This window comes from Melopsittacus undulatus, chromosome 12, assembly GCF_012275295.1.
Source record: "Melopsittacus undulatus isolate bMelUnd1 chromosome 12, bMelUnd1.mat.Z, whole genome shotgun sequence".
NCBI classification, from domain to species: Eukaryota; Metazoa; Chordata; class Aves; order Psittaciformes; family Psittaculidae; genus Melopsittacus; species Melopsittacus undulatus.
The window spans coordinates 15,873,873-15,897,125 of NC_047538.1; the positions used below are offsets into that span (position 1 = coordinate 15,873,873).

Below are 23,253 nucleotides of genomic sequence, written 5' to 3' on the forward strand. Positions count from 1 at the left end.
TAAATTTTTCATTACAATCTTTCTCCGGAGGTTTGGTGTTTAATAATTTGTACTGTATAAAATTTCACATATGGGAAAACACGGCACCACACAGCCTCTCCAGATGCCTTTTTTTTTCCTACCTTGCTGCTAATCATGTGAGCCCCCCAGCTACAGGAGTGGATTTAGGGCATAATTAAAGCTTTAGACTTTAATAGTAATAAGGGTAAAGCTCAGTTTTATTTTGGAGAAGAACACACCACATTTGTAAATTCCCATTTCACTGAGGATCAATTTTCAAACAGGCTTTGTACCCAGGCTGCTTTGTTCCTGATATACCATGGAAATATAAACCATGTAAGCAGCTCGGGGTACTATGAAAGATGCACACCCCTGCTTAGCTGCTGTGAAGGCTCTTTAATTCCTTATGATCAATCCAAGAGCGGTGGTGGTGGTGCTGGGGGACATCTGTAAGAGAGCCTTGACATCATCTGCTCTGGTTTTCATCACGTCATTTGGCAGGGGAGTCTCTCACATTGGACACAGGAACTTCAAATCTCTGCAAGTTTTAACTGCAGCCCTAAGCAGAACTGAAGTGACTTTACTCTGCTGCTGCTCTCCCAAGCCTCCCCCCAGCCACCACCCTTCTTCCTTCCTCACACAGCCCAGAAACCGCAGAGCTGCTGTCACGCGTGGGAATGCAAAGCCTTCTCCCATCTTCCCACAAAACTGCTTTCTTCCCACATTTCTGATCAGAAGAACAACCTGGAACACACTTTTGGGATTAACTACAGCTGCGTGCAGAGGACGAGCACAAGGTTTACATACTAAGACATCCAAAAGCCTTTCTGTAAAGACAAGTGGAGCCTAAGTAGGGGACAGGTTCTGCAGTAGATACTTCACTGCAAAGATGTAGTCATACACTGTAGACTACTTACTGCTGTTAGCTACCAAGTGCAATACCATTTGTCCTCTCCAGACATTTTCCCCCAGATCTTACAGATCTTACTTATCTTCTCAGAAACTCAGTAAGATACACTGCTGCAGAGCATGACAGACAGGAAGGGTAAATGAAAGGGAAGAAGGGGTGAGGGCAGAAAGGCAGGAGACAGATTCCTTGCATGGCTGAGACAGGAATAGTTACGCAATGGTCAGCATTCTGAGGACTAATTTGAATTACCTGATGAACTTCCATCCCAACTCCTATGACTCTGGAGTACAGCTCCCTTAAAGAAAAAAGCGCCCCAGGGACTATATTCCCAGCATGATGACTTGCAACATCAAGTCCTTTCCCTCTTCTCCTAAACATGCTCCTAAATTAATGCAGGAAACACACACAGAGTAGGACCATGATCACCCCTCACAATATGGTTTTAATTCAACCCAATTCTCTCCCATCTTCTCGAGAGACCCACAGATGCCTTAAAATGAAGTGCTTTGGTGTTATGATGGATTTCTGATTTCCCATGGAGAAATCGGGTGATAAAGAGCAAGTCTGAATGAGTGTGGTTCTAATTTACAGTATGCTTTGACAAATCTCACGGTTCAACACAAAGGAAGAGATTCCAGTTTTGCCATGAAATGTTTCTGTGTCCCTACATCACGGTTGAAAGCCAGGTTTTACTCCACCAATCAGCAGCAATACTAGGTGGGGTAAAATAAAACTGTTACCATGGATAAGCAGCTACTCAGAGCCTGCAGTACACTGGCAAATGCATCAAATGACCTAGAACTGAGAAATAATGACCTTGAAGGCAAAAGCTTATTTCTGGTTTTATCCATCCTTAATATCACAGCTTGAACTAAACCAACCATGCTTTTTAAGATCTATATTGTATCCTTCCAACCCTATTTGAGAATGTTGAAGTCTTGATACGTTATCTGCCGATGTACAGGGCTTGTTACAGGCCAAAATTCTACTTGCTTTCTGGCTAATGTTTGTCACTTAAGTGAGTAGAAGCAATACAGGCCAGACAGCTCCCCAGACTTAGTGAACCTGCTTAGTGGCCATAAAACTATTGAGATAAAACCTATGATAGTAGTCAGATTTAAATATAAGAAAGGAATATATGTTCTTAGAAGTGTTTTCTACATGTCTTTGTTAAGATACAGTTTCTGTGGCATGTATAGGTCCTGCTGGGAGAAGACTGAGCTCTGTTACGTTTTTCACCACGTAGCTTTAGGAAGACTCAATTACTCACAAGAGAGGCCATGCAATGCTGCCTACTCACACAAGAAAGTGACCTTGAGGAGTTTCACTCAGCTCAGTGTCTAGCAGTTATTTCCATGAAATCCCTGGGCAGGAAAATACACATATGGAGACACAATAAAGGCAAAGCCTCCATGTCAAAGAGCAGATTGCACTCTTGCCATCAGGCCATGACAGCAGTTCCCAATTCTCCAGGACATCTGCTTATCCAGCAAAAAACAAGATGGTCATCCAGCACAGGAATTAGCATATGTGACACACACAAGTTCTACCGCTAGCTCTGACCTTAGGCATGTTCATCTGTGCTTCCTTCTCATCCTTTTTTATTTTCCTAAATACAAACCGTGTACAACTGGTTTGTATTTAGGAAAATGTACATAATGTCAACACACTCAGTTTGTGAGGCAGAGTTTATCTGTGACTGCCAAAAGCATGGTAATCTTCAGTGCAAAGTCCCATTACTCTGTCATCATGCATCTCTGCAGATAGCAACGCTCACGTTATCCTTTGAACAGAGAGAGGTCAAACCACTGTTGTTAAACCCGTGAGGCCTGAGAGCTAAAGGACAAGCTGCAGTATCAGTTTTTGCCAGAGGAAGCTCATCCATGTTCTGAATTGGCAGGAGAAGGATTTATATCAACTAACACCAGATAAGGAGCATGGGAAATAAATACATAAGTCAGAACTTACTAATGGGTATTATTTCTCAGATAGTAGCAAGTTAATGGTATATAGCTAGGCAACAAAGCCATCCCATCCTTGATACAGGCATAAACGCATTAAAGGCATAATCCCTGTGTGACATGAGGTTATTTGCACATTTACAAAATCTTCACCACTTCTGCCAGCACTGCCCTGTTAAAAATCACTGTTCTGTCCTAGCTCCATCAAACCCTGCAGCCTGTGATCTGCTTTTCCTTCTATATACAAAAGCATGCAGAGAATCCCATTATAAATCCCTTCTGAAGAATAAATAGAAGTTTCCTGTATCAGAGACAAACCAGCAGTTTGACCTAACTTCAGTAGTTCTGGATTATTTCTAGTATCAATTTATCTATCAGTTACACCCTGAAATTGCCATGAAAACACCATGGTCATGCTTTGCACCCAGGCCCTGTTTCAGAGGAGGAACTATGGGAAGCAAAGCCCTGTCATCTCTGGTGACTGAGGGTCATTTAACTTGCCCACTGAATCTGTAGGACACTTTATTTTCTGCACATATACTGGGTCCTGATTTCTACACATATATTCAGGCCTGATCCCCACAAGTTACAGATTATTTTCCTATTCAGGAGAAGAGGTAATTCAACACTAAGGGTTAAGAACATGCTTGTTGTCCATTATTGTAACAGGCCCCTTCTTTTTATCAGTTGCCTTTGAGGACAGTACAGATTACAAAGTACATCACAAGTAGCAGACTCCCTTAAAAACAAGTGCTGTTAGAAGTTGCCATGCTATGGGCTAGAAAATTGGTAGCTCTTCTTGAACTTGTGAAAATGAGCAGCTAACGAAGCAAGAAATAATGATGTGACTTTATGACAGGGAATCCAGCTTGAAGCAACTCAGAATTTTGTGATCTTTTTCTTCCCCTTAAGAAAATCCATGCAGTAAACCCAAAGCTCTCAATAAGAAGTACCTTATCAAAACCATTTACTGGGGGACAGTTTTCCATTCTTAGCCCAACACCCAACATTCATTATCATTTCACCATTCTGGATGTGGAATCTGTGGGTATTTTGAAAAATGGATTGATCCATCTCAATTTCATAAGCATCACTTCCTCCCACAGAAAGAGTTTGGGAACTCTAATCACCTCCGAGCTCCCTGCGCAGACAGGATAAGCAGCAGAACATAAACTATGAAAGTGGCTATTCATGAGAAAACTTTATTCAGTCTCTTAAGGACACTGAGAAAACTTGCAGTAAGATCCAAATTAGTGGTGAAAGTTCTCATGGTACAATAGCTTGTTATGCTTTTCCTGACTAGAGTTAAGGCCATAATTATCTTTCATTACAGAAACACAAAATAGAGCACAATAAGACCTCTTGAAGTGTATTTCCTCGACTTTAGTATAACAACACAGTTTAAAAACTGACAGTTTCCAAGGTTTGGACTCTCTCCAGATATATTCATCAGTTATTGCAAAATACAGGATTGCTTCATTACTGGCAGGCACATTTGAAAATAAACACTCTGCTTCCTTAGAAGTTCAGGAAAGCCACACTCGAGTAATAAGCCAAGATTCCCACATCAGGATACGAGTTGTCAGAGCTCTGCTTAAATCACTGAAGTTCTAACTGCTTCAATTACAAGGAAGAACAATAATGAAAGAAGAAGCCAAAACAAGGCCCCATCCTGGAATACTGAATATGAAATTACAATACAGAGAATTTAACAGAGCAATTGTTATTTTGAAGCACCTTTTTCTTATGGGAAATCACAGCAGAAGATGGTAATATCTAAATGTGATTTAGAAAACCCCCTAATGGTTAGTGAAATGGAGGGAGGTGAAAGAGACTATTGCAGAGAAAAGCAGGGAACCTCCGCTGTTGTCATCTCTGCCTGCAATCCTTCCACTTCCCTGAAATCAGTGTCTTGGGGTGAAAGAGACAGCTCTTGATGGAATTTTTAAGTTTCACAAACTGGTTTATCAGCCAGTAGTGACCTAACACTGAATGTGCTTCCCTTTTCCAATGAATAAGTTGCTAAAAACAAAACTCTGAGGCAAACTGGTAAGATTTAATGAATATGCAGACTGTTAAATGAACAGATTATGCCCCAGAGCTGCTCATTTAGGATGCTGCTGTTATAATAAAATTAGTTCAGCATCCAATGAAAGCTCAGGACCCTGGGCTGGTGCCACCTAATTGAGGTTTACAACTTTATTGGAGATTCCTTGCATCTTACGCATTTGCTTTGTAGAGAGTAATAGCTGGTGGCCTTGACTCTAACTTAATTACAGATCAGAAAGGAAGGTTGTGTCAGCATGATAACATTTGGCTAAGCTGAAATGCCAGTTTCAGGCATATTTCACCTGTTCTCATCTTAATTTAACTGGACTAGTAGGTCCTAATCACACAAAACAAATGGATCTTTAAAATACAAAGATACAAAATTAAGGGCCAGGTCCTCATGTCCCTCATCGCCAGTGAAAGTCCTGGAGGTCAGTGCCACCAAGCACCCCTGAACTGCAGCACTTAAGCTGTCTTTAGGCAGTGTCCCTAGTGAAGGAGAGCACATTTTACCCGGTATCTGCTGCAAGTGATGAGGAGGGAGAGGTGGGAGGGTTTCAGCACATTCCGAGGTGGTGCATACCCACAGCTTTCACATTTAGTTTTCAACACTGTAACAATAACCTGATGGAAAGAGTTGATTGGCAGATGCCAAATAAAACAGAGAAGATAAAACAAAGCCATGGAACAGTAAGACTATACAACTTTGCAGAAGATAAGACAGAGTGCGTTCACTATAAACAAAACCACCTCCACATCCCACATAGACAGACACGTACTATGCAGTTGTCCATTAACACTCAATGTGTTCCACTGATTAAAAAGAAAGTTTAATACATCTGTCGGAACACAGAGACAGAATAAATACCCTTATCATTCCATTTACTGTAAATAATACTTAAGTGCAAGTCAAATATTAGCTATATTCAGAACAGCATCAAAACAAAACAGGCACTGCTAACATTATGGTCCCAAACTGTGTTATTCTTAATTAACATCTGACATATATCTGCTTTTGCAATCACCCATTACTGATTAAATGACAAGGCACAATGTCAGATGCATAATCTGATTGGTTACTACTCAGTTACCAAGGTGTTACGTTTGGAAATTGCCTGTGAATTGATTTCTTTTATTGAATTAATAAGTGTTATCATACTGTACAGAAGGTAAAATTGCTACTGAATGTGAGCGATAACATATAATTACAGAAAATCAAAACCTAATCTGCACAGCCAAGCCAGGTGTCAACATTTTAATTGTACTTAGGGAAGCACAGGAACACCAGGAAGGGGAGAAATATCTCAAGTGTAGGAAGGAAGAGATATAGTGCTTAAATACCAACTTTAGTTAGTCATGATAGCAACCTTGAGGGATGTCAACCACTCATGTATGTAGAAAGATTATACTTATTTTTCCATTTTTGACTATTCCCACATGCTGGGACACCTGACTGTCATCCAGACCCAAATCTAGCTCTCAAAGAGTCTTAAGATTTGTACTTTAGGAAGAACGGTTCTGAAAGATGTTAGGTGATACAAGCATAAAATACATCAATTATGTACTTCCCCTAATCTTTCCTTTCTTGAAAAATAAACAGCATTAAGATCCCTTCTTTCCCCAGAAAGATCAAGGCCCTCTGAGAAGTTATCACAATTTCTGCTCTAAATACTCAAACATTTTATTAATTTCACTAGCTTTACACACTGAGTGAAAAATACCTCTTCAAGCTGTTTCCTAGTTGCTCTCCCTGTTAGTCTGCATTCACACCCCAAACTAATGCAACTACCAGCGTCTAAATTGATGAAGTTAAATTGGCATAACCCCCACACACGGACACCCTCAAATTAGGCAGTTCCAATATATTTGATCTATATCAGCCACTCTTAAACCAATTTGAGCACTCCTGCTAACAGAGCACACCAGTTTAAAAATGTGTATTCAGAAAACGAGAGCTTAAATTGCTGCAATTTCTTTGGATTAAGGAGACCTGGGAGGGCCCCATATTCCTCCCCACATTGCATGAGGAAGGAGCCATTCAAGCCACTGTAATCAACTTCGCAGACTTGGATTCTCACTTGTTGGTGCGTATCCAAAACCTTTCTTTATCATCCCCCTGTCTAGGCAACACCACACAATTTCAGGCACCCGTATCTCCACCCCTTCCTCCTCTCCCGTGCTGCCTTCCTGCCATTAGTACCCAAGAGCTTGGCTCGTGGAGCTGCTCCTCCTGAGGGCTCAGTGTGGCTGGCCACCACCAGGCACCATCTGCCAGCTTTTCCTGTTGTCAGTTGCTTTTGTTTTGGATTCTCCCTGTGATCTCCGTCCTTTGGAAGAAGGACCCGAGAAGCACCGAGGGCAAATGACAAAGCTTTGCTCAAAGCCCACACTGCCTCCCTACTGCACCACCAGCCAGCTACCAATTTGCAAAACATCTGTTCAAATCATGAGCTTTTTTTTGTTCAAGGATAAAGAGGAAGAGGTGAAGTCATCCTGTTTGTATACAGAGACAGAAGTCAAAACCCATGCTACTACCACCCAATTGGCAGGGTATCTTGGCAGCAGGATGGCATATAAAATTTTTACATGAAGCTCTTTCCAAATTAATTCCTTCCAGGCTTCTGTTTTCAGGGTAATAGTGAAAGTTTCATTCTTGAATTGCAAACCCCTTGGCTTAGCTGTGAGATTACCAGGCCAGTAAGCATCTTATTAACACAGTCACACTGCAAAGTAATGCGAGAGTGGCTTTGTGTCTCATGAGCTGAGTGCATCTTGCACATACAGTGCCCAGGGGCAATGAGGAAAAACAGCATCCCAGGCAACAGGACACAGCACGGCAAGGTGGAGTGCCTGGGCAAGCCCATCACTGCAGGGAGAAAGGAGAGAACAGCACCTCTGTGGTGTGAGTGCAGCTTAACTGCAGACACTAATACAGTTGTTGGAAGGGAAAAAACCACCGAACCTTATTATTGCAGTTGAAGTAACATGTTTTTAAAAGAAGATTTCTAAACCATGAGATGTATAACTTGGCTCTGCAGTGATCACAGTGGGGAAAATAACTGGGAGCACTTGTTATATGCCTAAAGAATATGAATTCTGGAGAGTAGGAGGAATTAAGAGTAGCAGAAGAAGACTAAACTATTATAATGGGTAAAGAACAGCTATATAGAAGAGAGACCTTTTCTCAGTTTCTTTCTACAGTTGAAGGTAAGTACCAGGGAACATCACTGCAGGAGAGTGAAAGCCTGTATCGATTGAGATGAACTGCACCAACTTGGAGGCCTTTGCTATGACGAACATCAGCATGACCTCCATGCAGGAACTTGGAAAAGTGACACACAGCTAATTGGGTTTCCTTTCCAGTCACTCAATTTACAGCTGCTTCCTGACCTCAACTTTTGGAGGCTTGTGGTTTAATGAGCTCAAATTCATGCTGTTTTAGAAATAGAACCTGTCCAGGTATGTGCCTGGATCTCTTCTAGGTTCTGACCACTGTGATGCAGCAGCAGTTGCTTGTTGCTCCCCAGCCAACCCAGTTTTTGAAAGAACATAACAAGGATGCTGCCTCCAGCACTCCTTCACTGGAACACACCATGCAAAAAGCACAACAGCACTGACACTGACAGGGAAGGATTAGACAGAGCACCATGGAGCAGCAGTAGTCTGTGTGCTGCCATGTGCGAAACAACTTGACCACAGCTTCATGCGTTTCTCCCATTCTCAGGAGACAGAGGTCAAAAAAGGAGGATCCTGGAGCCCACTTGCTGTTTCAAAGGCAGGATGTCAAATACACAGGTTTTTTGCTGCAGTAAGTTCTTTGAATTCTCCTCTGTAAAACCAGAGCTACGACTATCCCAGGTCTTGCTATTCTGTGGGAGATCCCCGGGATGCATCTTCCTTCAACCATCTCCTGTATATTGCTGCAATCAACTTGGGCACCTACTTAATCTTTGACCTTACAGCTCCTGTCAAGCAGACTGTGACCCCCTCTAGACTCCTATTATCCATTACCAAATCTTCATTTTTATTAAGCTCAGCAGAGACTCCTTTTCTTCTCCACTAGGAAGCATGAATTCTCTTGTGTCATTTATTCACAGATGATTTATACCAAGAGCCTGTCAACTACAGGAGGTACTTGCTTGTGCTTACTACACCTGCAAGTAGCTCTGTCCTTTCCGGGTCATTACTAATAAAGCACTTATCCCTCATACAAGCACAAATGCCTCCCTGTGCTCTCACAAGTATTTATCCGAGCACTTCAGAGTCCTCAGTGGATTTATCCTCACAGTGCTCCAGCAAGCTGGGCACTGGCATGATTTCTGTTACACACATAAAGAGCAAGGCTACAAGACTGAATTCAGCTCTTTGTTGCTTCAAGGAGACTTAATCTGAATCAGGATGCTGCAACTACCAGCTATTCTTCCTCTTACTCCCCACACCCGTTTCCCCATGGGATAGCAAGAAAGAACTCATGGATCATCCCAAATTCTCTGCTTTATCAGCTAGCCTCACGCTAGCAGAGTACTGCTGACCCACTCTGCAGGAGAGAAGGCTTCATCCTGTGACCACTTCTTGCTGCTGAAGTGCTTATGAAAGAGAATATGGAAAACCCCATGGCCCAGCCTGCATGACCCGAATCATCACCCTCCCATCCTACTCCTGGTTCACAGATGACTCATGAGATGAAGCCTCCTTCTGCTTAGCACCACTCACTACGCAGCCAGATTGCACCAACAACAGTAATACAAATATATTTGTCTTGCAACTAGAGCGCCAAGACAAGCAAGGAGCAAAGCTGGGGGCCAACTGTAACACCACTGAGTTTGGCAGCCAGCCCTCTTTCCAGCTCCTTATATATTTTTGTCCCAACTTTCCACCTCGTTCTCCCTCTTTGCAGTATTTCTGGGCAGATCATAACACCCACTGAGGAGTGACAAATGGCTGCGTGGCTAAGTGCTTGCCCTCGACAAATTAAGGCATCTCCACGCTCTCTCCTCTCCCACTCTTTCCAGTGTCACTTTATCACAGGCGAGGCTGAGAAACCTGTTGCTGCTGTTCCTCTTTCAAACCCCAAAGCCAACTGGCAAGCCAGAATTTAACCTCGCAGCTGCTGAGCACAGTCAGATTAATACACACTGGCCAAATAAAATATTGCTTTTAAAATGCAATTTGTGCTTGGCACACTGGAGAATTCAGAGCAATCTGCAATACAGACCAGCTCATAACCCTATGGAGAAAGTGCTTTGGTGCCTTCAATGTATAGATCTGACAGCCTTAACACACTTTGGAAAGAGGTGGTAGAGTAGAAAGCCTTTGTGCTAATCACAGCTGATGTAAGAAAACTGGAAAACATTAATTGCTTCTAATCTGGTGTAAAATTCTATGCATGTGCACCCTTACTTCCCAAAAATCTGAAATCACAGCAAGATGGTGGAAAAAGTGGGGCTGTTCTGGCAAGTTATGATGACTCTTTTAGCTTAAAAATGCTCCTTATTGATCCTAAATATACCTCCAGTTTATTTCTGGTGGGGCAGGGGAAAAGAAATGCATAATGAAAGGCTTTTACCTGTTATTATCTTTCCTGACTCTCACACAGCTTCACACTGCTGCACCACGTGGCAGATGTATTCATCTGCACAGGTATTTACGGTCAATCTCTTGCAGACAAAATGCCTATTTCCCCACCACAGTAAAAGCCCGTTCAAAGCAGGCTGCTCTCATTGAAGTCCTTGGGAGATATTTCTCCCTCCATCAATTTTAACAGGGGTTGGGATGGGCCTGTTGAGATAGTTTGCTTCAGGAAAATCCTCTCTTGTTGATTAGGGCTCAGCAAGAAAAAACCCCACAATGAATGGTTTATTTTTATTGATTACGCCCATTCCCCAAATAATTTGAAATTAATCTCCCAATTTCATTTCAAGCTGCTTTGCTGCTGTGCTTGGCTGCTGAAGAAGAAAAGATTCCGGGGAAAGCAACACAGGTGAATTACATTTGCTCAATGTTTTCAGCATTAAATAATCTGCACATAACTCAAGCTCACTCAAAAGGGACGCTACAACGATCTGACATAAAATATGGCTCTGCTGAGCCAGAAAAGATAAAACAGGGGTACCTTCATAGTTAAAGGAGAAACAGTGAAGGATTTCATATTTTAATGAGATACAGATGCTGACCACTGAATGAATCACTCTGCCCATAATTAAAGAGTCTTCTGATGTCTGAAGACTCTTCCTGTCATGGAAACACTTGGATGCTATTTCATCTCCATCCTGAGCCTGATTTTAGACTGAAAGAGGGGGATCCAAATGTTGATGTCACCCCAGACACCACTTACATTCTCCATTTCCCTTTTGAAGAACTTGGTATTAATTTCTGCCTATTCAGGTTTGCATGTTTTTATAGGTCTTTGGGCACCCTTAATGCTAGACAGGAGATATGAAAAATCAACAATGGACTCAGGAATTTCCAGCAACATACTGCAGCATTTCATGCACAACAGAAGGGTTTAAATTAGGGTCTCACTAACATTCAAACCACAACATAATAAACTTAGAAAATTTAACTTTTGAGTACACAGAGAACACAAGAGTATTTTACAGTTCTGCCGATGCTTTAACTGGAACAGTCTACGGCTCCAAGTGACAAAGTTACAGGAAGGAGTTGGACCTTTATTGTTATTACCCATATGGGCCCAAAGAAGAAAAGAAAACAAAAGCCACTTCCAGGTACACAGGCTTTCCATGAGATGCCGCAAAGCTCATGTCTTACCTGGTTATCTGCATGTTCAAAAAAGCTCTTCTTTTCTAACTACGTTGGAATTCTGCATTTTCATTTACTTCCCACTACAACTCCCTGGGCATGACTAAATCTCTCAGGTTTTCTGCCACAAGGTAAAAGGATGGTTTAAAATAAATAAATAAATCTCATCTTGGGTAGAAAAATCACCTGGTTCATTCCAGCTGCAGCCTCCTCAGGGAAGCTGGTGTCCATGCTTAACCAGCCTTCTTGTGGCAAGTTTCCCTAATATCTCTTTTGACAGCCAGTATCCTCCATGAATGGTGACATTCCGAATGAAACATATTGCACCCACCACCAGAACTGAATTCAATGAACAGAATGCCTTGCATATTTTATAGTAAACCATATTTCTATGTCCCGATGACTTATTTTTTTCCCTTATAACAAGATGGCATTGCAGACCCAGGGAGATTTAGTGATCTGCTGTAATCCCAAAACCCTCCATGCACACTGCCTGTTAGGATTTCTGGCAGAACAAGTACCTGACCAGTTCTGGTCTTTTACAGTCGTTCATTCCTTCTCTGCTGAGCATGGATAAGCTGTAACTACTCTTTTCCAGACCATTTCTATCATTTCAAATCCCCCTGAATTGCCAGTCCTGTGCTTGTACCTGTCTCAGCTTAGCATGCTCTGCAAAGTGACTGAGCGTGCTCTGCGATGTCAGCCGAGTATTAACGGAAGCAGTGACTACAGCGGAGCTGCAGGTCTCCAGCTCTTCCAGACACTGCTGCCTTCTATGTGCTTAGAAACAATTTGATCATCTTTATGGTACTTTTCTGAAAGAAATTCTCTCAGCTCCTTCCTTCCTCCCTATTTGAAAGAGAGCCCCATTAAGTTTTCTTTCCTCCACTTTTCTCAAGCCTCATTTGTCCTCCACAGATTTTCAAAGATTATCACTAATGGCACTGAAATCGCTCCAGCCAGTCTTCTAACTACCCAAAGCTGAATTCCTCCAGGCTCTGCTAACTTAAGCATTCAAACCTATTCCTCCCCTATTCCCTGATAGCGTGCTGGCTGCAGGGCTGCAGCTGACCCCCTCACGAAGAACAGAATGGATAAAAAAGTCATTCAACACTTCTGCTTTCTCACTTCCAGCTTTTCAGAGCCTTTCCCTTCCACTGAGCAGTGGACTAACTCATTCCCTGGCCAGGCTCTTGCTACAAATACATTTATAGAAACCCCTCTGGCTGCCCTTTATGTCTTTTGCCAACTGTAGCTCATTTGGACTTTGGCCCTCTCATTTTTCTTTGCATGTTCATGCTAAAATTGTTCTCAATAGTTTGACCTACTGTCCAGTTTTTTTATGTTGCTTTTGAGTTTCAGGTCATTAAAAAGCCCATGATTTAGCTAAAGTAATCTCGTACTACGTTTCCCATCTGTCCTCTCCATTAAGGGAGTTCATACTTGTGCCATTAAATTTGCTTCTCTAAGACACTTTCAACTCTCAAACTTCTTTTTCACTCCGAGCAGCTTGCCAAGCCCATAGCTCTAAGCTGACTGAAATCCACTTCCTTGAAACCCATCATCTTCCCCGTGCTGCTGCTCTTGCATTTTTCTTAATAATTAGCAGTCTGGCAATCCAGAAATGCTTTTATTTCAGAAAAGCTGTTCTGCCTAAGAAGAATTATTCCCTGAATTTCCCAACCAAGGACTGATTTTGAGTTACAGATTAGCTTCCACATGTTCTGCTTCAGGTTCTGGACATGAATAACGATGTACTTCGAGCACTTTGAATTAATTCCCCTGCCAAAGCCTCACAGCCAAACTTGTCCTGCTACAAAGCATCACCCCCAAACAGAGGAAAGTGCAAAGAATGAAGGGGTTAATAAATAAATCTCAGACTTTTCTGGAAGGACAGGCGCATCATCCAAAGCATCTGAATCCCTAGGTTAGCATCCTTAGAAAGGCTGTAGAATCCGCCTTGCTGCTGACACAAGATATAATGAAGGATTTAAGTACAGGTTGTAAAATTCTGTGTTGTCCTAGATAATTTATACCTTTCCAAATGATGCCTCTCCATTCCTTAAACATGGGAGATCACCCTCGAGGAGGCAGCCCTGACCCCAGTCCTTTCAACATCCTCTCTCTGTACAAGGGATACTTATATCCTACTGTTGTGCTTAGCTGCACAGTAGCAGTCAATAGGAAAGAGTGACTTACACAGAGGAGCTAAGAAAGAACAAATATTTTTATAGCAGCCCCTAATACTTTGAGTAGGGAAGGAAGACGACAGCCTGTACAAGGGAGCCATTGAAAACAGCACTGCTCCTAACATGTGCTTAGAAAGATATCTGTTATCTGGGGTTTGCCAGCTGGCTCCTGTATGCACAAGATCACACTGCCTTTAACTCTGTTTGCTCCACCATTCCCAGAAAGGCAGTCTTTGCCCTCCAGGAAAATCCCCTCTGGCTGTGCACTGTGATTAGCTGGTCCCAGCCAGCCCCGTGGGTGCCTCACTGCTCCACCGGCACTCAGGGAGCTGGGAGCTGCCCTGAGGAGGCCTGTTCAAGAAATACATTTCAGGTCCTTCAAATCCCCATCACCACTATCATACATTATCTCTGCAACAGCAAAAACCCGTGTTTTAGGTAAAATCCCCAAACAATCCCAGGGAACTGACTGTACCCTGCACTCAGAAGGAAAGGAAATTCTCTCCCCAGGGTCCCTGTTAATCCTACCTGCAGGAATCCACCTTGCTTCCCAGCATCAAAGCTGTCAATTTAGCTAAGATCTGTGATCTTAGCAGCTAGGAACTGAGCAGCATGGCTGGGAAGACCAGCACTCCAGCTCCAGCTTCACCACCAATCCTTCAGCAAAGGCAATTCTCCTGTCACCACTCCTGAAGCCCAATTATTACCCAGTCCAGAAGAAGAAATCTTGCTTTGCCCTTGCAGAGAAGCTGGACAAATCAGCCAGAGGATTAATACGGTATAAATCTAGTGCAAACACTGAGTTATCCACAACTTGATCTGTACGAAGGATCCATATTAACAGCTGAATATCTGGTAATAAGGATCCTTAATACATACATTCCCTATTGGGATGCACAGCTCCTTTTGCAAATGTTTCAAGCCCATCTTAAAACAATTTAGGTCCTTGCTCCCATACTCTTTGGCCAAAACCCACTCCTAAGAACATGTGGACACACTACTGCCCTCTCACAGAAATTGAGATTATAATGTTCCCTACAGAAGCAGTCTTCCTCCTTCTGATTTCCTTTTATCTAACTACTTGCATCTCCATCAAACATTCTAAGCTGTCTGTATTAATATTTGGATTGCTGGTTTATTTTTTCTTTCTAGCTTGTTTCCATTTATGGTGCTGCTTCTCCATTTAATACTAAATCAACAGTGACAGATCATCACCCTTTCTCCAAATTCACTAAATGGTTTAATAATATAATTTTTAGCAGAGATTTGTGGCTCACACGCACACATCCCCCCCCCAACCAAGGCAAAATAAAGATGACAGCACATTTGAACAAGGCAGCAATAAAACAGTGATAGTAATAAAGAATAAAAATGCTATATCAGGTTGCCATGGGAACCAGCATTCAAGGACTCCAGGTAACGTTGTAAAACATGCCACTGAGCATAAAGCAGCTAAGCAGGTTAAGAGGTTATTTATTAGGCTGCAACATGTTGTGCAGTGCCCTCTGGTGAGAGCGCAAGAGACACACAAAGGGGTTTGACACCCGGGTGGAAGATGTGAGGATTTGTGCCATCATCGCCCCAAAGCCCTCAGCTTGGCAGTGGCATGGACAGAAAGGAACCACGTGTGCTATGGGCAGTGCACAGAAGGTTTGGCTGCAGGCAGAGCTATGAAGAGGTGACACCAGGACACGTGTCTGTGCCAGCATTCATTGCCCTCCTGGAGGAGCCAAGAACTCCACAGAGCACAAAGGAGGCTACCAAGGGCTCCGGGAAACATTTCAGACCCAGGGACCTGCTGACCCCGGTGAAGTGCTGCTTTTCCTGCTGAGGGTAATGGGACTAGCTAAGATGAAAGCTATAGGGATGATTAGGGCCAGTAAGTGATCCTTGGTCGTGGTATGTTTTCTTTAGGACTGAAAAGTGTAATTGTTCCACATCCAGAGATTTCACTAAAATTAGCAGCAGCTCCCCATGTGGCTGTAAGACCAGGCTCAGATTCCCTGGAGCCCTGGGGCACTGCATGCTACAGACCCGGCAGAGGAACACAGAGAAACCACTCAACAAAGTAAGGAGCCCATGTGAAAAAACCCAAAAGAGCAATTCAATAACTCTGTTCAACTCAAGATAAAATCACCCTGAAGTGTCCTTTCCTACATGAGACAAAAATACATAGATATCAATGGAATGCAAGATATTCTTAAGCGTCTTGACAAGACAGAACCTTTCCTACAACCACACTGCCCCTGCCCCATACAAACCAGAGGATGCTCAAAGCACTCTGAGTGCAACATGGTCCATTGCAACCTTGCAGTGACAGTCCAAGCGCTTGTGGACCTCTGTGGCTGATGGCCATTTCTGTAACTGCAACAAGCAGACATCCATGCCTCTTTTCCAGGTACCCTTAGCATTCATTCTGGGGGGCAGAGTAGGTTGCTTACAAACACCACAGCACAGGGTTTGCTTTTTTCCCACAGGCCCTTCTGTGGGAAGATCAATAGAAAATCTAGTTAAATGATTTTTAATAAACACTGCTAACATTTTGTATGGATTTGCTCCTCCAAAAGTAGAATCTAAGCTAATACCATCCTATTCCATCATCCTTCCTGTTACACCTAAAACTGTGGAAATCATAACACACAGAGAGAATGACTTTTAAGCCTGCCAAAACCTTGTGTAACACAAGGCATTGCTGCATTAACTTTTTCTACCAGCAAAGCCAGACTATTTAACCTAATATTCAGCAGTGCTTGCAGTGCAGTTTTCTTGTTGGGACAAGGGTCAGCACACATCCAGTCTGCCAGCACCACGACCAGCCACTCCCACTGCCCACAGCAGCTCTTGGGTGAGTGGAACACTTGAATTTGTCTTTCAACTGCAGAAATACTGCTGGTGGGGAGAGGTGGGGCTGCAACACGAACCCCGGCTCGCCTTGTTTTCCCCTGCACTGTTAAAGCTGTCAATTCAATTCTCCCCCCACTAAGTGGCACCAATGCACCGCAAACCACAACGAAAACATCTGTACAGGCAGCTTATAAATAAGTATTCCCTGGTCTGCTGCGCCTGGCCCGCAGCGGGGGGATCAACCCACGGGGCTGCCAGCCCAGCTCACCCTGCAGGGCGGCCACAGGAGCAGTGCTTCGGGGCTGGCTCTGCCCCATCAGTGTTTTCACTACATCAGCCTGAAGGAAACGCAGCTTACACGGCCACAAGGAAAGAGAAAAAGGCAAACAGGCAATCTTGTGTTAACTGTACACCCCAAAACCTGCTCTCGCTCAGAAAGGCGTGCAGGGACACCACACACATCAAAACCCCGGCAGTGCAGAGCCAAGCCCAACCCAGACTCCCTGCAGTTGAACTGCATGTAACCTGCACCACAAACCAAGCCCTGAACGACAAAGCACTGCTGTTGTTCTTTCAGACAGCCCTTTTGAGGCCCTTTTGCTGAGCAGAGCTGTAAGGACAGCCCTCAGCTCCTGGCTGAAGCACCCATGGCTTCACCAACTTTACCAGCCGCACACTTGTGATAGCAGAGAGCACATACATCGGACAGGAACAATTCCGCTGTAAATCAAACCTACTGTAAGAAGCCAAATCTGGGAAAAGGTTATAAAGGCTATGCAAATCACAGACTTCATTTATGTTAACCATCATGCAAGATTAGAAGCCAACACAGAAAAATGTCTATGAAATACCTTCTTGGCAGTGCTCTGAGAGAAATGATAATTGACCAAAAACATATCAAAGAACAAATTACTAAGCAAAAATGTACTTCACTCATAGCAATGCAAATGGGAACAACTGAGCAATTTGGGATGTCGGTTTCCCTTGTCATGGCCTGCTATTTGGAAGGGTGATGCCACTGGGCACTTCTAACTGGAAAAGCCAGGCTGTGTACTGAGCAAAGGTCAAAGGACATCATGTTCAAACTGGCACCTCTGGATTAACACACAAAATACATTTAAGACAACCTATTAGTGATTGTATATTATAGATATTTCAGCTCAAGTGCAACAGACATCAAGAGGTGTGACAATCACACAGAGGCAGACAAGACACTGCAAGCCTACATCTCAGAAAGGATCAAAAGATGAGCACTGAGTTCTAGAGGAGAAATACCAACTCCACACATGAACACGGCACTGCCCTTGTGGCAGCTCTTTTCATTATTCATCTGTGGTAACCTCTGGTATTTACATAACCATGGTTTGCCCAGCAGCTAGTGAAGGCACAGCTGACACCAGAGTGCTGTGCTGAAGACCAGAACCTGGCAGCGAAGGCAGATGTGTCTCAGTGGCTTCACCAGCATGTGGCTCACATTTGCTTCAGCAGAACAGAGTGCTGCTAGAAGAGAGCAGCCCCACAGCACATTCCCATGCAGACCAGCCTGGCCAGACACCCAGATCCCAGTGCTGCAGGCTGACAGACATTGCATGCCACAGGCTACACAAACTGCCTGTGGCTGACGGTCACCATACTCCAGACCAGACATACCAATCTGCCCTCCTAAATGAGCAACATGGAATGGTCACAGAGGAATAACTTCCCTTCATCTACAACAGAGCTAAAGAGCCACAACCACCAGCTTCTTATTCCAGCAGATCTGAGCAGTTATCCCCAAAGAGACAAAAAAAGAGTCCATAGGTGCCTCCTTAATATGTTTTTAGAACTAGTAGTACTGCCATTAAACCTCCAGTGCACTGAATCCAAAACAGGGAATAGAAGAATCCCATCCTGCTCTGAGCACTGGGCATCATGTCACCAGCTATGGATGCTGACTTGCTGCTTTTATGCTCCCTGCACCTTCCCCCATGCAATATACAACAGCTGATGATGCTGTTGTTTGTAGTAGACTGAAGTAATTAAGCTTAACCTTAGTCCTGTGGGAGCCCCAGAGAAGGTTAGTGATCCACAGGCATGACATGCTGTTATTTATAGCTGATTAAGTTCTATTTATCTACATTTAAATGTTACAGGAGATGGGAGAGATCCCAAAACACATCTGTGTCTTATTAGAGACACCAGCTGTGTGTGGTAGCTTAAAGTTTGCCTTTCTTGAGAAGTTATAAGGGAAAAAGGCAAGAAAAAAACAAACCAGAATAATTCAAATTCTTCACTGTAGGAAATAAATTGGTGTGGTTTAGTCGTGAAGTTCAAGATGCAAGCCTGACATCCCATGCAACTGAACTGGTTCTGGCATCAGACTCAACCCCAAAATTAGCTTGGCCACTTTGAAACTGTTCTGAGCACTGTAATTGCATTTAAATTTTTACCATCATTCGTGTCTTAAGAGACATGAGAAAGGTGCCCAGCAGGTCTTTGGACAGAGTCGTAACTTCTGAGCCTCTGTAGGAACAGCACTGTTGTTTCACTAGTAGGACCATCTTTGTATATATGCTCTATTTTCACACACATACACAAAAGAAGATGAGCAAACTGAGGGTTGCAGCTCTGTCACCACCCTTTCCTTCAGACAGATGTGGTGTAAAGGTCCACAGCCACAACAGTGATTGGCACTGTCTTCTCAGTGTAATTTAAGTTCCTGCTTTTTTGGTGGTAGAGAACAATAACAATTACTGGTATGTAGGAGATACAAATATTTTCAAGAATGGTGTAACAGTAACTCAAAGGCAGACTCTAGAGGAAGGGACACCACTGTCCTGTCTCTACTAGGAAGCACCAGACCACAAGTAATGCAGAGTTTACCTCCTAATTGCCAAAGCAGCATGTAATGAAAGGAACGGTAAGGTGATGTCTCCTTCTGCAAGTCCTGAGTAAAACCATCCAGAAAGCAGGTACATCCAGGTCTTTGTAACTCTCCAAAAGGTGCTTCTCAAGAACCAGAAGAAGGATCTATCATGTATTTCCTATCCTGCTGCTTTGCAGGCATACAAACTGCACACGATTTGTGAGACAGTCTCTGGTAACTGCTCCAGCCAAGAAGATCTAGCTGAGTTTCACTTTTAGCATCACCTGAAATGGAGCGGAGACTCAAAATGAAACTGTAGGGTAAAAAGTGAAACCTCTGAGTTTTGCAAAGAAATCTTTCAAATGCCCCTCCAAAGCTTTGATCATATCTTGCACAGGAATCTGTGAGTCTGTACCCTCAGCAGCTCTATGAAACTATGCGTCTTGAAGGGAGGACACCCACAAGGATGACTTTGACCCAAACCATTGACTGCAAACTTCTGATGGAAGATTAACCAGCTGCAAGTCACCCCACAAGAAACTAAAACTGTCATAGCAGCTCACATACGGCTTCATTTACAATCCTCGTGCACCGTCTGACCTGGGTGGTAAAAGCCACCTAACTCTCCCTTTGCAAGCTCTAGGTTCTGACCATCCCCACACAGCTCAGTGGCTAGCAACTCCTCTTTCTTAACCAGTCCCAGCCCACATGCACTCAAGTGATGGACTGGTATTAACAGAGCGTTAAACCTCAAATTACAGTATGGCTGGAGGGAGCCTGGGATATTTCCACAGTTCCCCCAAGAAAGGCAGTGCTGCCAGCTCTTTGTTTTGTTGTGAGGCATGTGATAATTCAGCATTATCCTTTAAGTTCTGAAATTTGCTGGAGCAAAAGAAATGTTGAGCTTTCATTAAGAGGAAAAAACCAAGTGTACAGTCTCAAGTCATAAACACAGACCTGAAAATACAGCCCATGAGCGCCTGAATGCAATTAAGCAGCATCTAACCCAGTACTCATTAAGTATCTTGGTTGCTGAGGAGCTTATTTGTTCATTCTTACTATTTGATTAGATAACTCAAATACTTTGGAGTTGTATTTCTGCTGTGGTTCATCTTCTGCTTAATTGCTCTTTCCCAGGCCTCCTGTATAACCCTGAGGAAATCATGCAGTCACCCTACACCTCAGTCCAGCTTTTCTAACAATAAAGGCTGATCATTTTTATTCTTCCAACACTGACAGCCGTATTTACCCACTGTCATCTCTTCTAGGGCTAGAGAGAGTTTACACTGTGCTTCTCAAAGTCTCCAATATGAGTACCTAACTAATACAAGAATCAACAAATCACATTGGAAACCTAATCCTTACAATCTCAACAATTAACCTGCTTCTGGAACAGGAATCAGAGCCCCAACACATGCACCATCCCATTAAAAACTTGCCAGGGATATGCTCTCCCCCACATATGAGCAGCCTCTTAAATCTGTATTTCTCTTACCAGTGATTTAGACGATGTGTTTCAGCAGTTGCAAGCACACATGGGCGTACATTCAGTAAGTCAACTGCCAAAAGGGTTCCTCCCATATTACAGGAAAAAATGAAGCCTTTTGGGTCAAAAACAAGGAAAATAAAACAAAACCAACAACCAAGCAAAGTCTGGTTATTCCAGAGTACCTTTTCCCTGGTACTCTGTGTTGCAATTATTGACACATCCCCAGATAGTCAAACTGATGTGGTCCAAAGTTTTGTTGTAGACTTTGTAGAACACGTTGTGCCTGTGCCAACTAGAGTGTGTTGTCAGCCTGAATGGTGGAACAGAGGATACTCTAGATTTACTACTAAAGAATACACCAAGGAAATCAGTAAGTGGCACAAAATCAGCTCCTCACAAACACCAAGTCAAAAAACCACAACAAAATACAAAAATTCAAGCACATTACACAAAGTAGGATGTTGTAACCCCCTTGACATCTCAAAACTCTTTGGTGAGATGAACAGCGCTAGTAATCAACACCTTCAGCTATGCATCATCCAGCTTCTCAACAACCTCAGCTGCTGAGACCTCAACAGCTCAACAACAGGGGCTCCATAGCGAATACATTATCATGTATTTTAGCCCAAAACATAAAGAAGTGTACTTGAAAGCTGCAGTTAAGGCTTCCTCACATATTGTCCCAAATAATCTTTTCTCCACTCTTGCACATGCAAGGGCAAAACATCTAACCTGTAAATCTTCCCCATTAGATACCTGCTCTGTTCAGCACCTGCAATCCCACTGCCCTGCCTGCCCCAGCTCCCGATGAAACTGCATCCTCAACAACCACAGGACAAAACCATGTCATATGGTAAACACAGTAGCACAGCATTGTAAAAGACAAGGTAGAGATCCAGTCTTACCAACAGGTCACTCCTCTTAATATCTGTATAGCAACAGAGTATTTGTTACATATCAGTGTGTTACCAATGCTCTTTGCTATACAAATTACAACTGTCACGTTGTGCTGGCAAAACCTGGTAGTCATCTGTAGTATGTTGTTGAAGGTGGTAATGCTTCTAGGTGAGAGAACAAGCGGTGTAGTGCAACAGCTCCACTGCCAACCAAATCAAGAAAGGTTTAACTGTGACCAGTCACAGATTATTTCGGGATTTTCTAAATACAACACACAAGATATGTCATTATCTCAGCAGATATTTCTTCCCCAGGGTTCTTTCATGAAGTTTTGAGTTTAGCTTTTTGCTGGACAGACTAAAAACCACATCTGCAGACAAGGAATGCCTGAACGCACTGCTTTAATATTAAGCCTAAAGAGCATGAGCAAAATCTAAAAGCAAACAACATTAAAAAGGTTGTCACCATGAAAATTCATCCTGAATTTCTGTTTTCTAGCCATAATCCTACAATTTCAGTATTTTCCTACTGTTCATCTGAGCACCATTGTTCTCTGCTTCCTCATTTCAAATTCTATTTACATGAAAAACAAATCAATTTAGATTATTTTGAAAAACTAAGCAGCAGCAGTAGCACACTTTCAGATGTGCAAGAGCTGCTGAGGACATCATTTATTACAAGAAAGGCAGAAGCAAAATAAGGCCATACCGCCATACCATATAAACCACCTTCAACAAAAACACCACAACAAAAACCCTGCTTCTGTCCCATTCAGCACATATATATGGGATGAGGTTTGTTATTAGCCTCTATCTAAAAAAATCCACAAAATCACAAACCCCAAAATGTAACAGTCAAAACTAGTATAAGCAACAAAAAGGTAGATTTTTAAAGACTGGTATTTTACATCCCATTAAATGAATTGTCATAAAGTAATAGATTTTTACAGGAACCTTGTATTTTGGGAAGTACCAGGAGAATGCTACCAAGCACACTGAGCCTTGTGTGTCCCCGTAGCTTCTGAAAGCCTGCATGCAGCTCAGCATCTAATTAGATCAGATGGCAAGAGACGCAGGAGTACCTTGTTTTTCTTCTTCCTCTCAGCATTCACTTCCACTCCTCCGCACAGGTCCCTCCTCTGCACACATGCACTGTTTCCAGAAAGTGCCTCAGAAGAGGCTGCGTGTCTCAAAATAACAATGATCCAAACCAAGAGCTTAAGCGCTTAAACAAAACCATGAAACACAAGAAGAAAAGAGGAGCCGCGTTGAAAAAGGTACGCAGTGGAATAAATCCAACCGTAGCTTCTG

General features: G+C 43.0%; 1 protein-coding gene across 20 annotated transcripts in view; it reads right to left on the reverse strand.

Annotated features, from left to right (window-relative positions):
* FBRSL1 (fibrosin like 1) overlaps window positions 1-23,253 on the reverse strand; it is a 531,403-nt gene that overhangs the window by 312,627 nt on the left and 195,523 nt on the right. The window lies entirely within an intron of this gene.